Source organism: Neofelis nebulosa, chromosome 5 (assembly GCF_028018385.1).
Source record: "Neofelis nebulosa isolate mNeoNeb1 chromosome 5, mNeoNeb1.pri, whole genome shotgun sequence".
Lineage (NCBI taxonomy): Eukaryota > Metazoa > Chordata > Mammalia > Carnivora > Felidae > Neofelis > Neofelis nebulosa.
This window is the reverse complement of record NC_080786.1, coordinates 87,582,359-87,601,415: the sequence shown is the minus strand read 5'-3', so window position 1 is coordinate 87,601,415 and position 19,057 is coordinate 87,582,359. Positions and strand designations below refer to the sequence as shown.

The 19,057-nt window shown below is 44.7% G+C and overlaps 1 protein-coding gene across 1 annotated transcript in view; it reads right to left on the bottom strand.

The window, feature by feature from the left end:
- TFRC (transferrin receptor) overlaps positions 1 to 7,526 on the bottom strand; it is a 52,651-nt gene extending 45,125 nt beyond the window's left edge. Inside the window, exon 1 of the mRNA XM_058730994.1 lies at positions 7,489 to 7,526. The gene's annotated coding sequence lies outside the window, so the exon portion shown is untranslated. The remainder of the gene's footprint in view (positions 1 to 7,488) is intronic.
- Positions 7,527 to 19,057: the final 11,531 nt, after the last annotated feature.

Sequence of the window (19,057 nt, the reverse complement as noted above, 5' to 3'; positions counted from 1 at the left end):
AGAAGACCAAAACCACATGATCATCTCAATAGATCCAGAAAAAGACTTGACAAGATTCAACACCCTTTCATTGTAAAAACACTCAACAGGAGCGCCTGGATGGCTCAGTGGGTTAAGCGTCTGACATCAGCTCAGGTTATGATCTCACGGTTTGTGAGTTCAAGCCCTGTGTCGGGCTCTGTGCTAGCAGCTCAGAACCTGGAACCTGCTTCAGATTCTCTGTCTCCCTCTGTTTCTGCCCCTCCCCTGCTCGCACTCTGTCTCTGTCTCAAAATAAATAAACATTGACCAAAAAAAACCACTCAAGAAATGAAAGGAAACTGCCCCAACCTGATAAAGAACACTTATTAAAAAACCACAGCTAACATCATACTTAGTGCTGAAACACTGAATGTCTTCCCCTAAGATCAGGAACAAGACAAAGATGCCTACTGTCACTACTTGTATTCAACATGTGCTGGAGGTTCTAGCTAATGCAACTTGGCAAGAAAAAATAAATAAATAAAAAGTATCCAGATTGAAAAGGAAGAAGTGAAACTATCTCCCACTTGTAATTAATAAGATTCTGTAGATAGAAAATCCTAATGAATCCACTAAAAAGCTATTAGCATATACATATATATTTCTTAGTTCTATCCACTGAGAGAGCCTGGAAGTAACAACACCCAGGTACAGTGAGGACACCCAGTGCCCAGATCTTGGTTTCCAATACCATTCCTCAATGAAAAGAAACTAAGCTCCTTGGAGAAATGGCTGGGGCATGGAATATACAACATAAATACGGAACATCTGTTAGTGCCAGAAAGTAAGGAAGTACTCAAAGAAAAACATACAAGGGTATGTCCATGGCAACCGAAGGAGCTCCCAATAGCCAAAACTGGAACAATGTCCAGCAACAAAATAAATAGCATAATAATACTGGCTTATAACTCAAAGTATAAAATAAATACCCACAAGATCCTACTGATACCAATAAATGATTGACTAAATAAATAAGTAGAAAAAAGACAGAAGAATTCCAAGCAATATATGTAGATATTATTTCATTAAGGACATAGAGAATAACTTCCTACCCCTAAAGGATAGGGTGTGCATAGTGACTTTCTTCCAAAGGATACCATATGAAAGGGGGAGAAAAAAGAAAACTTTACATATAATACCTCAACTAGGTGATCAAGGTCAACATCCACAGTGAAAAGTCATGTTGATAGTACCATTGATATGATGTGATCAAATGGCACTTTATTCCTATGGTTTTCCTCCCCAAAACCCATAACCCCAGTCTAATCATGAGGAAAACATCAGATAAATTCCAACTGAAGGGCATTCTACAAAATACTTAACCAGAACTCCTCAAAACTGTCAAGTTCACTAAAAACAAGAAAAGTCTGAGAAACTCTTGCATTCTAGAGGAGCCTAACGAGACATGGTAACTATATGTATGTGGAATCCTGGATGAAATCCCGGAACAGAAATGGAACATACAAAAAACCAAGAAATCCAAATTTAAGTATGGACTTCGGTTAAGAATAATGTATAAGGGTGTCTGGCTGGCTCCATTGGTAGAGCATGAGATTCTTGATCTCAGGGTTATGAGTTCAAGCCCCACACAGGGTGTAGAGCTTACTTAAAAAAAAAATGTATCAACTTTGGTTCATATGATAAATATGATAGTGTATAGTAGCAATGTAAGATAACAGTAGGAGTAACTGGGTGTGAAGTATAACTTTCTGTATTATCCTTGTAACTTTTCTGTAAATCAAAAAAAAAAAAATTAAAGTACAAAGTTTATTTAAAAAAAATATATGGTTGAAGGTGAGCAAAACGTATAAACTTCTAGTTATATATAAATAAGTCCTGGGGATGTAATGTACAGCATGGTGACTATGGTTAATAATACTGTATTGCATGAAGTTGCTAAAACATGCACACACACACATATACATACACATACACATAGTTGTTGGCAAGGAATAGAAAGAAAAAATCCCAGCAAGTTAATAGCAGATAGGTTTTAAAACTTTTTTCTTTTTCATTAAATGTTTCTTAATGAATGTGTATTACTTTGAACATTAAAAAAAAAAAAACCTGTCATTTTTTCCAGCTTTACTGAGGTATAGCTGACAATTCGAAATGGTATATATTATAAGAGATTATTTAATATACATATACATTGTGAAATAGTTACCACAGTTAAACCGCTTAGCATCTCTCTCACCTCCCATAGTTACCGTTTCCTTTTCTTTTTGTGGCGAGAATACTTAAGATCTACCCTCTCAGCGAATTTCAAGTACATAAAACAATCTCATTAACCATAGTCATATCGTTGTATATTAGATCTCCAGAGCGTATTCATCTCGCAGAATTGAAATTCTGTACCCCTTGACCAACATCTTCCTGTTTCCCTCTCCCACATTTTTGTAACCATGGAAGAAGAAAGTAATTATTTAAAAACAAACCCCAGCTTTCTCACTTCTATATTATATCCACTTCTATTACATAATAAGAGGCGTATCTTTCTCTTATGCTGATCACGATGCAGACAAGAGATTCGTGCCAAAAGCTGACTCATGCTGAGCACATACAATGTGCCATGCATTGTGCGTACATCAATTCTCCTTATCAACCCAATGAGGTGGGCACTCATGTAAGCATTGTGCCCATTTTACAGCTGAGAAAACTTAGAGTGGTTAGGAATTTGCCCCACTAGGAAGGTGTACAGCTAGAATTTGAACCCAGGTCAACTGACTCCAGAACCCATGATGGCCTGGGCTAGGATGAAGCACAAGGCCTGAGGGCTGGCTGGTTGTCTGGTTGGCTAATACTCAAGGTTCAGAGTAGTGGCAGGAGGATAGGCTAGCAGGTCCTGAGCATCTCTGCCTGGCAGCCACACAGGCCACAGTGCTCTTGGGGCTTCCCAATGCCCCCCCCCCCACAAGCCCCCCACCACAGCACAACCACGGTGGAGTGATGGGGCTGGGGTGGAGCCTTTCCTTGCCTCCTCAGCAGAAAGCCCCTTCTTCCAAAGACAGAGAGTGCGGGGAGGCCAGGCCATTGCTGACAGGGTCTCTGCATTGCACTATGTTCATATGTGTGGGTTGGTGCTCCCTGGAGCTGTGTGACTCGGAGGTCTGGTGGCTGGTAGCACCGTCTATGAGATAAGAGAAGGGACTGTGGTCTCGGCAACCTAGATTTGGACAGGGTAAGTAGACGCCAGCTCCCCAGCCATGGAATCACCCCATGCCCCCAGTATGTGTGCAGCAATAGCTTCCCTATGGCAATGGTCTAAGCCCATGACCCAAAGCAGCCCGAGACTTACAATGGTCTTGGAGAGAGCTAAGAAAGCAATCCCATTCAGGCACCCTCATAAGCCCTGGGAAGGCCAAGTTGACAATAATGACAAAGACTACCCAGAGCTCTGCCTTGGGACCGCACTGTGGACATCTCAAGTCTTCACTAAATTCTTCTTTAGCATCACACCACTGCCTTCATTGAGGGACAATAATGAAAAGTCCCAAGAACCTCAATATTGATTGAACTTGTCATAGGAGTGATTAAGAAAGATGGCCTTCACCACGTCACAAACAGTGTCTGTCTTTGGGGGCTCTGGGAATTTTTCTAGGGCTTCAGTACCAGAAGAGGCTGAACTTCTTCTGATCAACTGGGTTGTTTTACTTTTGACACAGTTTTTAATTACCTTTTTTTTTTTTTAACGTTATTCATTTTTGAGAGACAGAGACAGAGTGTGAGTTGGGGAGGAGTAGACAGAGAGAAAGGGAGACACAGAATCTGAAGCAGGCTCCAGGCTCTGAGCTGCCAGCATAGAGCCCGATGCAGGGCTCGAGCCCACAGACCATGAGATCATGACCTGAGCTGAAGTCGGACGCTCAACTGACTGAGCCACCCAGGCGTCCCTTAATTACTTTTTTTTTTTACACAATACACACCATACACACATACAATGTACAAAATACACATTACTTACAATATACACATGCAAAAGTGAATAAACCTTGAGTGTATGACTTTTAAAATGTCCTTATGTACTTGAGCCCAAGTAATCAGCTCCTGATTCACAGCGTGGAACAATGCCAGCTCTCAGGAACCTCCCACTTGCCACCTCTCAGTCAATACCCTGCCCACAACGGTAACTGCTGTTCTGACTTCTTTCATCATGGCTTTGCTTTTCCTGCAGAGGTTCTGCTGGGAATCTTGTTCCTGATTGTGTTTCTTTCTCTGCTGTAGCCCCAGGGAGTTAGAATCAATTCTGGGGCACCATTCCAGCATCGTGCACAACTTCAGGGTGTGCATTTTTTAGATAGGGGCCCTACCCTTCTGGTTTCCTCTTATCTTCCTGTCATCCTCAATAGGACCAAATGGTTTAAACAACAGACTTGGAGCCTGTCCAACCTTCTGCATTGCTGTCGACCAACTGGGTGGCCTTGGGCCAGCTACCTGACCTCTTTGAATCGCCTATGAGCCAGCCTCTCCCAATCCTGCTGCCCTCCCTCTTCTGCAGATAGTAATCCCATAGGCATTTTTAATAAACGTCCTGTGTACAAATCTCCCTCTTGATCTGTTTCTCAGACACCCTGCCTTCAATGATCATCCTTATCTATAAGATAATAGTACCTGCCTCACAGGGTTGTTCTGAGCATTAATAAAATATGTAAAATAATTAGCCCAGTACACTGGCCTTGAGTGGGACTCAATAAAATATAGCTAATACAGTAATTTAAAAGTTGTATTTACCTCCATAGCCACCTCCAACCCTCTTTTGGAATGATACAGAGGTAAAACAAGTATAAGATAAAACTCTTACGAAGTTCAGACTTTTCCCATGCAGCTGCGTGGAACATTGTTTTCCTATCGATAAAACACAGAGGAAATGGAAATGGAATCATAAGGGTGCTTGGTAGAATGGGTTTAGGACAAGAGAAGTCTCTCTCTGGAAATTACCCAAGGCTGGAGAGACCTGCCTCATGTCTTCCCCATGGAAAGGGTCACCCAGCTCCAAAGCTTCTTGCTGTAGGATCAGCTGAGGCCTTCACTCCACCTGCAGCCCAGGCCAACCTCTGCCAATCCTGCTGCCCTCCCTCCTCTCCAAGAGTTAGATGGGAAGTCATCTTTAATAACCTCCTGTGTACAAATCTTGCTCTTGGCCTTCTTCCCAGACACCCCACCAGGGACAGTTACACGGTTTGATTATTAAGGGGCCCCATCTCTGACAGTCTGGTATGTCTGTCTCCACAATGGGCATGTACCGTCCTAGTTCCCCTGACAGGGGACTGTCCCCTCCAGACTTGGTAATCTGTAGAAAATGATCAGAGTTGGAGACTGGCAAAAAAAAACACAAAAGTCCTAATGTTTCCTCCACTCCTACCCAAATGAAAAAGAAAAATTTTAACAAAGTCCCACAAACCACTGAAGAGGAACAATCCAAATCATACTTCTCAGAAGTATGTGGTATTAAAGTTGCTTCAGTCTGTAAGGCTCCATAGTAAAAACTGAGTTTTTGTTTTTCCCTTAAAGCCTCAAGTTTAGCAAAAAGGAAGAACCCACTGTTGGCAGTAAGTAAGAAAAAGTACAAAAATCTTCAAGACTAATCAAAACTTAAAAACTTTTTAAAGCCTTTTTTTTCAAAATTTTTAAGTAATCTCTACACCCAATGTGGGGCTTGAACTCACAACCCCAAGACCAAGGGTCACATGCTCCACCGACTGAACCACCCAGGCACCCCTATGGTAACTTTCTTTCTTTCTTTCTTTCTTTCTTTCTTTCTTTCTTTCTTTCTTTCTTTCTTTCTTTCTTTCTTTCTTTCTTAATATGAAATTTATTGTCAAATTGGTTTCCATACAACACCCAGTGCTCATCCCAAAAGGTGCCCTCCTCAATACCCATCACCCACCCTCCCCTCCCTCCCACCCCCCATCAACCCTCAGTTTGTTCTCAGTTTTTAAGAGTCTCTTATACTTTAGCTCTCTCCCTCTCTAACCTCTTTTTTTCTTCCCCTCCCCCATAGACTTCTGTTAAGTTTCTCAAGATCCATATAAAAGTGAAAACATATGGTATCTGTCTTTCCCTGTATGACTTATTTCACTTAGCATAACACTCTCCAGTTCCATCCACGTTGCTACAAAAGGCCATATTTCATTCTTTCTCACTGCCATGTAGTATTCCATTGTGTATATAAACCACAATTTCTTTATCCATTCGTCAGTTGATGGACATTTAGGCTCTTTCCATAATTTGGCTATTGCTGAGAGTGCTGCTATAAACATTGGGGTACAAGTGCCTCTATGCATCATCACTCCTGTATCCCCTGGGTAAATTCCTAGCAGTGCTACTGCTGGGTCATAGGGTAGGTCTATTTTTAATTTTTTGAGGAACCTCCACACTGTTTTCCAGAGTGGCTGCACCAGTTTGCATCCCCACCAAAAGTGCAAGAGGGTTCCCATTTCTTTTTTTTTTTTTTTTTAACGTTTATTTATTTTTGAGACAGAGAAAGAGCATGAACGGGGGAGGGGCAGAGGGAGAGGGAGACACAGAGTCAGAAGCAGGCTCCAGGCTCTGAGCCATCAGCCCAGAGCCTGACGCGGGGCTCGAACTCACGGACCACGAGATTGTGACCTGAGCTGAAGTCGGACGCCCAACCGACTGAGCCACCCAGGCGCCCCAAGAGGGTTCCCGTTTCTCCACATCCTCTCCAGCATCTATAGTCTCCTGATCTGTTCATTTTAGCCACTCTGACTGGCGTGAGGTGATATCTGAGTGTGGTTTTGATTTTTATTTCCCTAATGAGGAGTGACGTTGAGCATCTTTTCATGTATGATAACATTCTTAATGTCTATCTATAAGGAATTCTGATGCACCCATCTCATGCATACTATACAGCTATTTATTATACAACTATTTAAAAGAACAAGGTAGAGCTGTAAGCACTGAGACCAAATCACATCCAAGATACAGTCAGTCAAACAAGCAAGCTGCAATGTGGCTGCCTTTGGAAGGGCAGGAAGTAGGGACAGTGGGAACTGACTGGAAAGGGGCATGAGGAAACCTGGGGGATGGAACACATAGGATATTATCAATAATGATTAACTTTTAGGGAGTGGGCCAAGGTAGGAAAGAGAGAAAGAGAAGTTTTTCATTTTATAGCTTTCTGTAGTATTTGAGATATTTTCTTCCCCTATGCAAGTGCCTTTTTTATTTTTTTCATGATGAAACCTTTATAATAGGTGACTTTATAATAAAAGGAATTTTTCATATTGGATGAGAAAGAACTCCCATAACCACCTCTGTTCTACAAATTCATATATAATGGACTATCAGCTTTGAGTTTATCTAGAGTGGCAATGGTAGGCTTATGGTAAGCCAGTTGTTTGGACCTAATGACCCAATCGTGGCCCATTTGATCTTAACCATGCTTATACCTAATCTTTGAAGCATACAGCCACATAAAGGATTTAGTTGTTCACAAACACTTACTCGTGAAAAAGTAGAGGATCATTGCAGGATCTTAAGAAAAATCTCTGGACCATAGCATATCCCTGTGGAGAAAGATAAGTAACAAAATAGAATGTGAACAAGAACCCAAGGCTTACCACACCACACCAGATTCATTTCAAAGGAAGTGAGTTTGGGAATCCCCAGTGGCCCACAGAACCCATATAAACATATATATACTCATGTGAAAACAATCAATCAGGAAGCTAACAAATATGCAGTATTCTCCTTAACAGTAAATTCCTAATTAATGATTCAAGACTTTAGCAATCTGTAATTTCTTTCTTTCTTTCTTTTTTTTTTTTTTTTACTATACAAGACCTACTTCTAGATAGGCCCACAGTAAATATTCAATAAAATCTTGCAAAAATTCAACTGAAAGAAGTAAGCCCGGTTTGTGTAGTTCCTATGTGAGCTTAGAGAGCACACACACAATGTCTGTAACTTCGTATATGCTACATTACGCTCAAAAAACAAAACAAAACAAAACACACACACACACACACACACACACACACACACACACACACACAAAAGACCTCTAGGTTTGTTTAAAGACATAAGCATGAGGGGCGCCTGGGTGGCTGAGTCAGTTGATTCTCTGACTTTGACTCAGGTCATGATCTCAGTTCATGAGTTCAAGCTCCACATCGGGCTTTGTGCTGACAGCTCAGAGCCTGGAGCCTGCTTCTGATTCTGTGTCTCCCTCTCTCTCTGCCCCTCCCCTGCTCATGCTCTCTCACTCTGTCTCAAAAATAAATAAACATTGAAAAAAAAACCTTTAGGGTACAAACATGAAAGGCCAAACTATAAAACAATATAGAAAACCATCTTTATGACTTTGGAATAGGAAATGATTTTTTTAAATACTCTATGGAAAGGGAAAATCATACAGGAAAATAATGATAAATTCTATTCCATTAAAATTAAGAATTTGTTTTTATGAAAAGATTCCGTAAATAAAGCAAAAAACAAGCTGTAAACATATCGCTAAAATACATAACCAAGAACTTATTTGTATATAAGATCTGTCATAATTTGTAACGCATTAGGTCATTTATATGTGTCATAGATACTATTTTGAGAACATATTTTACAGTAAAAAAAAAAAAAATCACAAAAGACATAATGCAGACTTGGAGCTGGAGTGAACCTGACTCTGGGACTAAGTTCCTGAATCTCCTCAACCTCAGTTTTGTCATGTTCTACATGACCTTAATAGTCCCTTCCTTGTAGGGCTCCCAGTTTCATTTATTTATTTTCCTAGAGCTTTAAATGGCACTATGTATACAGCAGCTGACACACAGCAAGAGTGCAACAAATGGTTAATGATTACAACTATAAATAAATAATAGAGTCAGAGCAGGATCAGAATCAAATTCAGCTCCTGATCTAAAACAGGATTGGCCCCAGAACACATGGCTGGGGTTAAGTGGCCTTGACTGTGGAGGGCAGGGGGAAGCAGGTACTGACAGACGGAACGTGTCCACTAGGCTGCCTCTTAGGTAGCCAATGACGTCCGCTCCCGAGTTGTATCTCCTGTTCTTCCCGCTGACTGACTCTGAGGCCAGAGCCATGTGCTCCAGATGACATTCCCCACAATGAGTCTCTGGAGAGAACTGTCAGCTGGGCCAGGCCTGGATGGGGGGGGGGGGGGTGAGGGGGCTGGATTCTGAGGGTGGGCACCAGCAAGAATACTTGGGGTAGATGGTCACCTTACATTTTTAAATAGAAGAATCCGACATAAAGCTCACAAGGCCCTGACTCAGCTGCGCTGGAACCAGGAACTCTTACTCTAAACAGGTTTAGCTTCTGAGGGAAATTCCCCCAAACTCTTGGCCCATTCTTAAATTGTCTGTTTTGTTTATACACTTCAAACTGTCAAGTAAGATAATGCAAACATAAAAAAACAAAGGACTAAAACGAGGGAAAAAAGAAAGAAAGAAGGAATGGCATGAGTGATGCCTGTTTCAATCCTGATGCCACAGACAATCAGGGCCAGGTCAGCCAAGAAAGCCCGGGGCTCCAGAATCAGAAATGCCCCTCCCTGCTGGGACTGCGGAGCCAGGAGTCCCCTCCTCTGGGCCCTTGTAATAGAAAGCTGGGTGTTCGGTGGCTGGATTGGATGGAGAGGGTACCCTGGGGAGGCTGGAGCAAGTGACGACCACGAAATGAGCGGCCAGCTCCGTTCACACCATAAATAAGCCCGTTCTTATCTGATCCTGTGTATTTTTTATTCCAAAGGATACTATGACCCTTTCATTCTAGGGCTTTTTGAGGGATCATTTGTTTGTACAATGAGAGCTTAGGTCAAGGGAATTTGGTTCCTCTCCAAATCACTGAGAGAAAAATGTGCTTATTGTAAATAGCCCAAGCAACTGGCCCAGAGGGTACAGGCCATGCAGTCCTAGTGCCCCAGAAGACACGGTCCTTAGGGGGGAAAGTGGCCCCATCCACACTGTCCCATGCTCCACAGTCAAGGGCACAGAGAATTGGGTACAGTAAGCAGAACCCGGGAGTGGGAGCCACTCTGGATCTGCTGGGCTGTAGCTAGGCAGGAGGCTTTGTCTGGAACGAAGGGAGGCTCAGAGCTGACACTTAAGTGAATGCTCTTCCTCTCTTGTGCCCTTGCAAACCTCACTCTGACTGCCACATTGACCCCAACTAGGCACCCCTGGACAGAGCATGGTCAGGCATGTGCAAGGAAGAAGAGGCCTCCAGACCAGGCCTCCCAGAATGGCAGCTAGTCAGCAAGCTCAGGAGGCCAGAAGGTGAAGAAAGGAGAGGGCCAGTTTCTCAAAATCCACATGGCAAATGACTTACAGGGCCGCTTTGAGGGGATTTCATGAGAGGAAGTTGATCCACAGAGGCATGGTTTGGTAACTTATTTCCTGTAAGCCGCGGCTAACGTTTTGCTACTCTTCCAGTCTTTATCCAAACCACAAAGCGTTGCCTTCTATGCCCAGGAAGAATTCACTGTACCAGGAGACTACATTGCAATACCATTCCCAGCGTGAACATGTCTTTTTATTTTAGATCTTTACTTATCTCCCTGCCAGGTCATGAAAGTATGACCTGAAGAATTATCTTCACACTCCAGAGACCTGTTCCTGGTTTATAACCAACTGAGCACCAAGTCATGCCCCAAAGACAGAACAATAGGTTATACATTCAAATGGACATTTTGGGGAGGTATAAGCAAAACCTGAACTTTCATTAGAGGCAGAGAGAGAGGGAGAGAGAATCCCAAGGAGGTCCGCACCACCAGGGCAGAGCCAGACACAGAGCTGGATCCCATGAACTGTGAGATCACGACCTGAGCAGAAGAGTCCGACACTTAACTGACTGAGCGAGCCACCCAAGCGCCCTTCAATGTGTAATTTTAAATCATCTAGTAGCCACATATAAAATAAAAAACAAGAAACAGGCTAAATTGATTGTAATAAAGTCTACCATTTCACCCAACATATCCAAAATATTATAATTTCAACACGTATCCACATAATATTAATGAGATATCTTACATTCTTCTTGTCATACAAAGTTTCAAAATCTTGTATATATTTTACACCTGGAGCATATCTCATTCAGAGCAGCCATGTCTCAAGTGTCCACAGCCTCAGGTGGCTAGTGGTAACTGTATTGGGCAGTACAAGTTTAAAACATCAAATCTGAATTTTACAGCTTAGCCTCCTAGGCCCTTTCTAACTGGATCCCCACTTACTGAATCAGGTGTATTTATGTTACTTCTGAACAGAGAAAAGGCATCTTAGAGAACTTCCCTCCTTTTACAACTAATCCCTTCTCAGCCCAGACATGGAAACTAACCTGCTTGAGGTCACACAAATATTTGGTGGCAACACCAAAAATTTCCTGACTCCTGGAGTAAGTGGAACTACCTGAACCAATTAAATACAGTCATTTATTTAAAAATGCTACTGGATAGAATTAATGAATGGGCCCCTCTCTGCTTTGCTGAGGGTTTTAGTTGACCCCAACTTCTCAGAATTAGTCACCCCCACAGCCAGTCCCATGACTGTCTCAGTGCCAGGGTGGGCTAGCCTTTAGATGGCCGTTAGGAGAAAGTGCCTTGAGCTCTGCGTGACCTAGGGATTTCTGGAAGGTCATTCCTGGTCACAGCCAGAGGTTCTACAGAAGATGCACCACACTTCCCTGTTCCAGGCAAATTCAAGGCATGGCCAGGGTCTCCCATGTGCCCCCACCTGTTGGACTCAAACCAGAGAAAGGGAAACAAAAGTCACATCCAGACAGACTTGCAGAAAGCAGTAGTCGGGCTGGACAGGCTCTGGGGACAGGCCTCCCTAGCAGGCAGGCGGGAGACATAAAACAGCAGCTCCAGGAGCATCTGGTCTCAAGATCAGGAGGGCCAGAAGATTCTGGTTGCAATGGGGCCAAACCCCTCCACTTAGAGATGCCTTCAGTGCTCGTTCCAGGGGCCTGTCTTGGGGCTCCTCAAACTTCAATGCTCACCTGAATCCCCTGAGGATCTTTTGCTAAAATGAAGATTCTGCCTCAGTAGACTAAGGGTCGGGCCTTGAATCCAGCCTTCCTAACCATCTCCCAGGTGACAGTTACTGTTGGTTCAGGGACCACACTTAACAGCAAAGGCCTACCGTACCTACCTGCAGGCGGCCCAGTCAGGCTAGATACAGCTGGCCCCCTTCTCCCTTCCGAGATTTATGGAAAAAGGTGCAACCGCTGCCCTCGGCCCTTACGCCGACTCATTTAACCCTCACAACAGCGTTATGAGCTGGTGACTCTTATTATATTCCTCATGTATGGGTGAGGAAACCAAAGCACAGAGAGAGCAGAGGACAGGCCTGCAGCTGGTAGGTGATGAAACGGATCTGAGGGCAGCCGGCCTGGTCAGCCCCGGCACATCAGGGCCATGTAACTCAGCAGGCTTAAGAGACTCTGAGACCGCTGTAAGTGGGCAGCAAAGGGGTGCCAAATATGTCTGTGGTCTCATAGCAGAAGCCTCTCAAACAGTGAGGAACTCTCCCAAGTTTGTTTCAAAATACATGGAGGCCATCCCCTCACCAGCCTTGGCCCACAAAATACTTTTTATCTTCAAACAACTTCAAAGCTTGTTTGTTGTTTTGTTTTGTTTTTTAAAGACAAGTTTAGTTTCTTAGGAATTCTGAAGGAGTCCTAAAAGTAATCAGTATGGGCTTAAGGAATTTTATCTTTAACTTCCTCACTCTGGGAGACAGGCCCTATTAATATGCTTCAAACGTGGATCTGTCTTCTCTTTGTTCGAGGGGAGGCTGGGCCGTGTCATCCTGTTGGGCCCAGTTTTCTCGTTTGTTCTTTGTTTGATCCATGGCCATTTATAGTTGTGACTGGAGGTGAGGATGGTGGGGGGCTGAGCGCTAGTCCAAGGACCAGGCTAACTGGGTTCCAGTCCTGCTGTGCCTCCAGGTGGCTGTGTGGCCTATTGGCTCCCACCCCTTCTTCAGGCTCAGTTTCCTCATGTGTGCCGTGAAGGGGACTGGCCAGGCTCCGAAGTGCTATAGCACACAGCATGTTCTTTTTGAGGGTTCCCGATCTTTGTAAGGACTTTCCCAGCAGCTGCTGTGAATCACACAGATTTTCTGTGTGACGAACTGTTCTTACCATCAGGGTGACTAGTTCCTACAAAACAAGCAGTCCCTAGATAAGGCCCAAAACAAAGGTGAGAAATTCTTTGGTAAAAAAGTCTCAATACTGAGGGGCACCTGGCTGGCTCCGTCGATTAAGCATCTGACCTTGGCTCAGGTCATGATCTCACAGTTTCTGAATTTGAGCCCCACATCGGGCTCCATGCTGGTGATGGTCTGCTGGGGATTCTCTCTCTCTCCTTCTCTCTGCCCCTTCCCTGCATACTCACTCTCTCTCAAAAATAAATAAATAAATGTTAAAAAAAAATTTTTTTTAAAGTCTCAGTACTGATCCTGGCTCCCTCTCTGTATTCTGGGTCCCTTTGACTCATTCCCAACACTCATCCTTCCTCGTGGATATTTGGTAACCTGTTGACTTCCTCCAGTTCCCACTTCTAGCCCTGGCCTAAGCCCCACACTGGCTCCCTATTGCCTGCTCAACCAAATCCACATTTATCCTGGGTCTAGGGCCCCTTGTGTTCTGCTTACGTTCTTCCAGATGTGTTCTCACCTCTCAGCCCTCTGTGAGTGACCGCTTTACCCTGCATCTTTCTTCTTACCTCCAAGCCTTTTTCATGCGCATGGCATGCCCTGCCTTCCCCTGCCTGCCTAGCAAACTCCTACTCATCCTTTTCTTTTTTCTTTTCTTCTCTTTTCTTTTCTTTTCTTTTCGTTTTTTGAGGGAGAGAGAGAGAGAGAACTGTGAGATCATGACCTGAGCTGAAATCAAGAATTAGACACTTAACCAGTTGAACCACCCAGGAGCCCCTCCTACCTATCCTTGAAGACCCTCCTCAATGATGTTTTCTAAGAAGCTTTTTATGATCCTTTGGGAAAAACAAGTCCATTTCCACTGCACCTCATGCTGACCACAATGAGCTTTCAATTCATCTATTTGTATGCATTTGGCTGCAAGTAACAGAACATCTGACTAATAGTGGCTTCAACAATAGAAACATTTCATCATTTCACACAACTGATGGTGGACTCTTCAGGATTGGTTCAGTAGCTCAACTCTGTCCTCCAGGATCTAGGCTCCTTCCATTCTGTCGTCTTCAGCATGTTGGATATGTCTTGCCTCATGGCCACAAAACAGTGGCTGTAGCTCCAGGCATCACATCATCGCACCTCAGCATCCAAGAAGGAAGAATGGGGGGGGGAGGGTAGGATAAAATGGGCCTTTTACTCCTCCACTTGCCCTTGGCCTCCCGATGGTCGTTCTTTCCTACCCCTGCTTCTTGCACTCCATCAGACGCTCCAGTTTTAATTATTCAACCTGACCAGGCGCACTTAAATATCTATACCAAGACCTGACCCCTTCAAGTACCTCAGCTCAAAGACCTCTTTTGTCATTAAAAAAAAAAAAAATCACTCCCACAGTCTGAAAATCATAAAAGGTTTTGACTGGACATTTATTCCCTTTTGAATAGCTCTGTTGTACTGTGGCTTTTACTGTGAGTCACCTCAAATAGGTTTTGGAAGTAGGTGTGGTATAAATAATAAATACATGAATGAATATCTGGAAGTGTGGCTGTTTTTATTTAGTCTTGGGAGAATGTGGTTATCTCTGCGATAAGTCCCTCTAGCTAAGAGTAAACAGGATGGCTTGGCCCCTGTCTAGAAGCTAAAAGCTGCCAGCTGATGTAGGGGATAGGGCCAGTGGTGAGTGGAGGTGGGGGCTGTTTGGGACTTGAGCTTGCTTTTTGGTGCAGCCTGTTGGATGCATGATGTGAATTTTGGGGAGAGATGAAGTCTGAGGCCTCATCACTGGCTTCATAGTAACTGCGTGTGTGATATAAGGATCCTTCTCTCTGAGCCTCAGTTTCCCAAGTGTGTGACAGCAGTTTGGGCCAGATGGTCTCAAAAAGCCCTTCTAACTTGGCTGCTCTATATGTATGTGAAGTACTTCCTGGAGGGGTGGAACTATGCATTAGGGGGTAGTAGGAACAGGCAATGGGGTCCCTGACCACTTCTCCTGTCAACCACCGTGGCCTTGGCTTCCCCCAAGAGCTGGGAAGAGGGTTCACTGCCCCCCTGCCTGTCTTAGAAGGATGGGGTTCCTAGTCTTGAGGCTGTTCTCTTCTTGACAGAAGGCTCAACAACAGATCCCTGCTACTCCTGCTCTGTGCTTTCAACTTAGGGATCGCCCCTTCCAGCCTCAACCAAGACAGGGCAGGCAGGGAGGGTGGGAAAGAGCACCACGTGCAAATTCTGGGGACAGTGGACATCTCTCAGGTGCCTGAGCAAGTCAGTAAGATGGATACTATCATCACTGTCTCCATTTTATAGCTGAGGAAACAAGGCTCAAAGAGAATATTCATTTTCTGTTGTTGCACAAATTTAGCAGCTCAAAACCACATAAATGCATTATCTCAACTTTCTGTAGGTCAGATGTCAGGGCACAGCATGGCTCAGCTGGTTCTCTGCTTCAGATTTCACAATGCTGAAATCAGCTGCCTGCAGGGCCGTGTTCCTTTCTGGAGGCTTTGAAGATGAATCTGCATCCAAGCCCATGCCAGTAGTTGGCAGAACTGAGTTCAATGCAGTGTAGGATGAGGTACCAGTGTCCCTGCCGGCTGTCAGCTGGGGGTCATTCTCAGCTTCTGGAGGCTGCCTACATCCCTTGGTCTGTGGCTCCCTTCCTCCATCTTCAAAGCCAGCAATGGTGGTTGGGTTCTTTTCACATTTCAAATCTCTCAGACCTCCCTTGGACCTCATTTTTCTTCTTTCTTCAGCCAGAGAAAGTGTCCTGCTTTTGAGGGCTCATTGATTAGACTGGGCCCACCAGGATGATCCAGGACAATGTCTCCATCTCAAGGCCTACAACCTTAATCACATCAGCAAAATCACCTTGCCAAGTAACGTTATGCATTCACAATTCTGGGGATTAGGGCATGGGTGTCCTTGGGGATCATTACTCTTCCTACTACAGGAGTTTCCAAAGCTATCACTCAGCTAGTCATTGGCAGAGGTGGAACCCGAACTCACATCTTGTATCTACAAAACATGTACTTTTCCCACCACATCTGAGCTGTCTCAAGAACTTTTAAATATTTATTTTGAGAGAGAGCACAAGCGGGGGAGGTGCAGGGGTGGGGGTGGCGGGGAAGACAGAAGATTGAAAGCAGGCGCAGAGTCCCGATGCAGGGCTGGAACTCACGAACCAAAAGATCACTATCTGCACCGAAGTGGGACCCTGAACCGCTCAACCCTCAATCAACTGAGTCATTCAAGCGCCCCTCAGGGTCTTTTAGAGCATCATTTAATTCATCCCATTTCTTTCAGGTAATTCACACCCAACTGGGCCCACAAAGGAAAGTATCACCAGACAGAATGATTCTGTGGGCCCTCCACCTGCTGGACTCTGCCAGCTCCCTCCTTCCTGGGATGGTCCAGGAAGTTCTTGAGATCAAACCTAATTGGTCCAAGATGGAGGCTGAAGAAGCCGAGGGCATCTCTGCCCATTTACTTTGAAGTCTCCTGGACGGGCTCGCATATAGACGTGCAGTGTGCACGCGTAAGACACTTCCTCCCCACTACAGACTGGGCAGAGTGAGAGAGTGAGCTGGAGATTCCAAAACAAACTGGAACTCAGACTGTGGTGAACATTTTCCACCCTACTTCTGCCTCTGGCTCCAGGTAAAAAAGTACATTTATTTTTCCCCATCAGTAATTTCCTCCTAGAAACAGAATTCTAAATACCTTTTGTTCATTCATTCAATGCCTATACTTGTGTACCTGCTTTGTGCGAGGCACCATTATACACACACAAGATATACCGGTGAACAAAACGGACAGAGATCCCTGCTCTCCTGGAACCTACACTCTGGGTGGTGGAGGCTGGACACTAAAAAAATAAATAAGCTTATTATTTAGACTGCTAGAAGGTGATAGAGCTATTGGAAAAAGAGCATAGAGCAGAATGACGGGTATGGGTGGGAATGCAGACCGCAGTATTAAACACAGGCACAATGTGGGCCTCACCGATGAGGGGAGGTTTGAACAAAGACTTTAGGTGAGAGAGGTGGCCAAATGGATACCTGAGGTGAGGGCATTCCAAGTAGAGGGGACCGATGTGCAAAGGCCCTGAGGGAGAAGCATGCCTAAAGTATCGGAGGAACAGTAAAGAGCCCAGTGGAGCTCCGGAAGATGGCTTTGTAAGGAATGGATTTAACTTTGAGTAAAGAAGGAAACTACTGTGAGGTTTCTGATCAATGGAATGTCTTGTAAAAAGAGTTTGCATTTCCATGGAGTGCTGATGCAGGGAGTCAGTTAGAAAGTAAAGGTTTGTGGGGGCGCTTGGGTGGCTCAGTCGGTTAAGTATTTGATTTCGGTTCAGGTCATGATCTCAGTTCATGAGCTCGAGTCCCGCATTGGACTCTCTGCTGTCAGCACAGAACCCGCTTCGGATCCTCTGTCTCCCTCTCTCTCTGCCCCTCCCCTGCTTGTGCTAGCTCTCTCTCTTCAAAAATAAATAAACATTAAATTAAAAAATTGAGAGAGTAAAGGTGTGGGGACTGTGATGATAAACCCGAGACAGATGGCTGGACCAGAGTAGAGGTTTTATGCTTTGCATAGTGTAGCCTCAGGAAAAGGGAAGAGGAGGAAGGTGAGCCCTGGCCTCAGGCTAGCTCAGTGGTCTAAGGGGATAGGTTGCCGGGCCTGTGTAGACTTGGCTGGCGGGACCCACCTAGGGCCCTGTGTCAGCTTGCATGTTCTGGCAGTACCTGATTACCTCAAGCAGCCTGGACGGAGAGGGCAGGGATGGAGACTTTCCAGGGTCTCACAATCTGAGCGAGCCACGTAAATGGCCCAGTATCCAGGCCGGGAAGTCAGAGAATCAGCAACCGGCCAAGCCGTGTGAGGGGGGGGCCCTCTAGCTTTTCCCATGTGGGTTACCAGCCAGAAAGCCAAGCTAAAATCACAATTGTCTTGTTGAAACTGTGAGGGGGATCCCACAGAACCAGACCCGGACGGTGGGAATGGTGAGGTGCCTGTTATATGAAATGAAGGATATGGCGGTGTTAGTGGTGCTCCTTTGTGCAGGGTGCCGTCTTGGTTGTGTTAAGACACAAGAAAACATGGTCATGGGGGATTTTATGGTCTTAAGCCCAACTCTGTGCCCCTCCACATGTTGTTCCCCAAGAGAATCCAGTCCACTGTTGAGAGAGTCTTGCTCCTTGAGGGTTCTCAGGACAGAGTGCACCGTGGGGAAGAGATGTCTCTATCTCTCCTGGGCAGATAATCCAGTCAGCCATCATCAGTGTGGGCCAAGCCCTGCCCGGGGAGCTGGGCCTAAGGAATGAGGCTGGGAAGACTTCCTCTAGGGTCTCTGGGGACACTACACTCTTGACGGTAACTGAAGAGATCAGGATCCCGGGGGCGGGACATGGGATGACGCCACCTATGCCTATGTATGCAAACTGAAGTATAGAAGAAAAATGAACTACAAAAATATTTCGGGGGTGCGGGTTTATCGGTCATATTTTTCTTCCTCATATGTACATTTTTATTTTTACTTATTTATTTTTTAAGGGAAGAAAAACTTTTATTATCTTTTTTACATTTATTTATTTATTTATTTATTTATTTATTTATAATCTCTACACCCGACATGAGGCTTGAACTCATGACTCTTAAATTTTTTTTTTTTCAACATTTTTTATTTATTTTTGGGACAGAGAGAGACAGAGCATGAACGGTGGAGGGGCAGAGAGAGAGGGAGACACAGAATCGGAAACAGGCTCCAGGCTCCGAGCCATCAGCCCAGAGCCTGACGCGGGGCTCGAACTCACGGACCGCGAGATCGTGACCTGGCTGAAGTCGGACGCTTAACCGACTGCGCCACCCAGGCGCCCCGAATGACTCTTAAGATCAACAGTCGCATGCGC